This window comes from Zosterops lateralis, assembly GCF_965231275.1.
Source record: "Zosterops lateralis genome assembly, chromosome: 1".
NCBI classification, from domain to species: domain Eukaryota; kingdom Metazoa; phylum Chordata; class Aves; order Passeriformes; family Zosteropidae; genus Zosterops; species Zosterops lateralis.
The window spans coordinates 99,209,253-99,213,635 of record NC_139762.1 but is presented as its reverse complement, the minus strand read 5'-3'; the positions used below and the strand labels follow the sequence as shown (position 1 = coordinate 99,213,635).

The following is a 4,383-nucleotide window of genomic DNA, read 5'->3' as shown; positions in this document are numbered from 1 at the left end:
GTAAGGAAGGTGTTTATTCAGGGTGAAGCCCAGGATGCAAGTGAGCTGTTCTGGCTCTTACCTGCCCCTAAGAACAGGGGGCGTTACCTTTGGAAATGAGGGGGAGTGACTTAGGTACAGGGGGCATTGACATGACCATTTTGGGGCAAAAGGGGAGTGGGGAACCTGAAACTTGGCTGAGTCACCTAGCTATTGCCAGAGTACTCAAGCACTAGGATGTGTCAATTGTCTTATCATGGAAAATACACTGGACTGGGAGAAGGCTATTGTGAGGGTAAACGACAGGTATTTGGAAAGGGGGTGGTAGGGATGAACTATTACAGAAACTTAATAACAAAAACCATACAGAACTCAAAATGCACCACAACAAGGTTTCATGACCTCTCAGTTTTGAGCACTGTAACTGTGGCATTCTTGATTCTTCTCGTCTTGACAGCAGAGCAGCAGTGTGGGTTCTGGCATGTAAAATATCAGTCTCAAGGTAGCAGAATGCAGAAAGGTGCAATTTAGCTGACAACCATCATATGGGCTTTTCTTGACAGGATGAATCTTGCACCTCCCATATTTGCTCCATATAAATTGCACATTACTGACTTGGGGTGTCTTAGGAAAAGCCTACATATGTTGTTGAAAGCATTTGTGTTGACAAACCTTTGTCTGTGCTAATTGCAATCAAACAAGAAAGCTGATAGAAATTGATTTTCTCATTATTTGGGAGGTATTTAAGTTGCAATATGGAATGGAATTCAGTCAGTTCTGCCTAAAAAATATAAAGGTAAAAAGATGAAATATTTTTTTAATAATTTCAGTTATAGTCAGTAAGCATCTGAGCTAAAAGCAAAGAGTCTTCGCTTTTCTTTCCCCTCATGGCTTTTCTTTCCATGAGAGTTGAATCTGCCCCTGCTACACAGACATCAACAGTTCTGCAACAAGCACAATGTTTTATAGTTTTTGTTAACTCCTTGGAGACAGAAATTGCATAAATCTGTATGGTGAAAAGATGCTTAGATAATGAATGGGAGCTGAGTATTTTGCTGATTTGCTCTAAAGCAGTACCCCACTACTATTACTGTTGTAATCTCCAATGTAAGAGCAAGCACTGTATACTTGGTTTCCACAATCTATTCTTGTTCAGTGAGTAAAATCTTATATTCTGATATAGCTGTTTCGTAACTTCCAAGTGGAACGTTCTAATTTGAAATCTTGTGAAGTAAAAATGTAGATAGAAGACATCTACTTAGGCTTATCCCTTATTTTTTTTTGAAGCCAGACCAATCTGTTTTATTCTGTCCATGACAGGGGCCAATGATAAAAGTGTCACCATGGGACACAACAGTCTTCTCTAAATGTCCAGCTTTACAAAATCTTGCTCTCAAGGGAAGTTTGTCACTATCTTTGAAAAGGTAGCAATGTTTACTTGCTTTCTGATACAGAAGAATTAAAAAGACTTTAAGGCAGGATTTTGAAACTTGAACAGTGACTCAAAGTTGGAGATTTGTAATCACTTTTGGCTCAAAGTTGAGTCAAGCTCACAAGCTCTGTGCAATTTCATATTCTTATTTTGCCTTTACATATCTCATTTTCTCATGTTTAACTAAGCTACATGGGGCAGAAAAATATATCCAACTATGTACTTCGGGTTTTTTCCTGGTTCTCTGTTAAATGAAGAAAGTTCTGACTTGCCTTAATGGTTCTACTGCTTATCTGGTGTAACTTTATCATTGCTCCTTTTACATCTCCTCTGTAATCTAAACAATACAAACCTTTTTTATTTTATACAAGACAGAAATCCTGCCAGACTAATTTTCTCCATTAGAAATGGGCGGAATATCAGAAGAACTATTTATCTTTTTGAATATCTGACTATATACTTCATGACAACTTCAAAGGTCAGACACTCTCCTGGTACTGCAAATGCTATTAGGTAAAAAAGATCAAGATTATATACAATTACCTTTTAGATGACACATGTATTTTGTCACTTCTTGAATCTGTACCAAACAACCCCAGATTTCACAGTTTTAACAGAAAAAATAAGATATACAGGGAGATTGCTATAGTAGCAAAATAAGCTATGTACAATACAGTAACAGGAAATTCATAAAGGTGAAACCTAAACTATTTTAAAAGTCAGTAAATTCTTAGCCTTATGAAACTTATAATTAAATAACATGCCAAAGATGACAGAAAACTTTGCAGCTAAAATTTTAAACAGCTTAGTCTCCAAGGACACACAGTGGGACAAATCTTTTAACTGAGATAAGGAAGGCATTAAATGAATCAGTTATCTAGTGGAAATGGGATTTAAGAATACATGTTCAGAAAAACAATGCAAGAAAATACCTGACTGGTGCTTGCAAATTTGTCAATGCTGCAAGCTTTGTGCAGTTTCCAGGACATCTGCAGCTGTGTTCTTGGACTTGGTGAACCCGTAGAGCCTCCTCAGTAGGATTTCTTCAGACTGAGCTAACTGGTTTGGCACCTTTCTTTGCTTGATTCTTTCAACCTGGCAGATAAGGTCACTTGACTGAGGCCAGAGTCTCTAGATTATTTCTGCTTTCTCTCTGATATTGTCCAAGAGGAAACATATGCTTAATCTGCCTGAGAACGTGGCAAATCAACTTTTGATGCAGACTCTGGCTTGGGGGTTTAGTTTTGCAAGTGCCCACCTGAACAATGAGGTGAGCAGACCACGCAAGAAACTTTAGCAGAAGCTGACCTTTGACACTTCCCATGGGCATGGCTCGATGGTATGGAGCACTGGTATCCTGAACTCCTAACTGCCTCTGATCCTGAAGTTGCCCTTGTGCTGCATAAGAATACAATACAAGGGCAACTTCAGGATCTGTCGTGCCTCGTGGCTGGGCACAACACTTCTGGTTGTTGCCTGTGTGCTGCCTTCATTGAGCACTGCCCTTGTGAGCACAGAGAACTGGTGTTTACCAGTTGCCTCTTGTAGACTTGAATCATTGTGGTAAAATGTGGTGAAAAAGGGGCAGCAGAGTGATCAAATAGATAGAACACTTGATAAAGAGATGAGAGTTTGTGTCCTTGCTTACTGAGACTCCCACTGCCTCAGTTGTCAGGTTGTTTGAACAATCCTTTACTCTCTTCAGGAGAATATTTTTTGAAGTTACAGTTGTTACATCCTTTATGATACTTTTCATCCTGTTCCCACTGCTCTCTACCCCTTTGTATTTTCTTCCTCATGTATTTAATTGCTACAAGGTATTTAATAATTTAATTAATTTGTAAATCTTTTTCTGATTATTCTATCATGTCTTAACACTTTTGACTAAGAGAGAACATAATATAGACACATTAGAATTTGAAGAAATTATTTCAGAAGAAATAGAAATTCTTCATCCTACAAAAGATTTTTTAAATGAAAGTGAAAATATGTATTCATTCTGATACTTTCTTTGTCTTTTGCCATTCTTTTCCTATATTGCTCTCTCATCACTTTCATGGCTGTAATTGTCAGTTCACCCACTTGTACTGCCTCTGACTTAACCCCTAACAGGAAACCCATTTGTCTACCTTAATTAATTCACCTATGGAATGATATAGAAGATGCTTCCATTTGCACATCTGGCCTTCTTTCACACAATTCTGCAGGCTATGGAGAAGCTGGCAGCATGGAGTTCATCATGGGATCCTTTTCCTAGCATATCTGTCCAGTTACCTGAGAGGCACAGTTATTGTTACACTCACTGTCAAGCAGCACCAGTAAAGTCCATCCTTCAGAGAATGCAAGTTCTTATCCTGTTGCTTTTTGTCTCCTGCCAAAACATATCACTGCAGTTTTTAATCACATGTGCCTTGCAGCTCTGTAGGCTGTGTGGACTATTAGAAATGACCATCCTAATTTGCATGCAGGGGTAGCAAGATACAGGGAAAGGGAGTCATTTTCTTGCAGATACAGCTTGCTTTCAACAGCACAGCATGCTTCCCTGTCACTCCTCCTCTTCATAGGTCAAAAGCTGCATTAATGTCCACCATAACAAACCATTTGGAGCTAAATGGATTCATTCAGGTAGAGCAAAATTTGACTCAGTGCTCTCGTATGAATTCTCCCACTCCATGGAAAACAGACCCAAACAGACATTAAGATTTACTCCCATTAATTTTAGAGTTCATTTTGAAACTTTGGCTCAGATATTGCATTTATAAATGTCAAATCACAAAAATAAAAAGTGTCAGCTTTTTCTTATGAATATTTTAAAGAAATTAAGCAACCACATTATTTTATGCTGTTCCTAATGCTAACTCAATTAAGTCTTAAAAAAATTAAATGAGCTTAATCAGTCCCTCTGGAGGTTGAAAACCAGATTGTTTAAGCATAGAAATATTCTTAAAAATCGAGATGGCAGGATATTTGAG

General features: G+C 38.1%; 1 protein-coding gene across 8 annotated transcripts in view; it reads left to right on the top strand.

Moving 5' to 3' along the window:
- The window catches only part of LOC310910580 (uncharacterized protein), a 63,764-nt gene that overhangs the window by 1,726 nt on the left and 57,655 nt on the right, over positions 1–4,383 (top strand). The window lies entirely within an intron of this gene.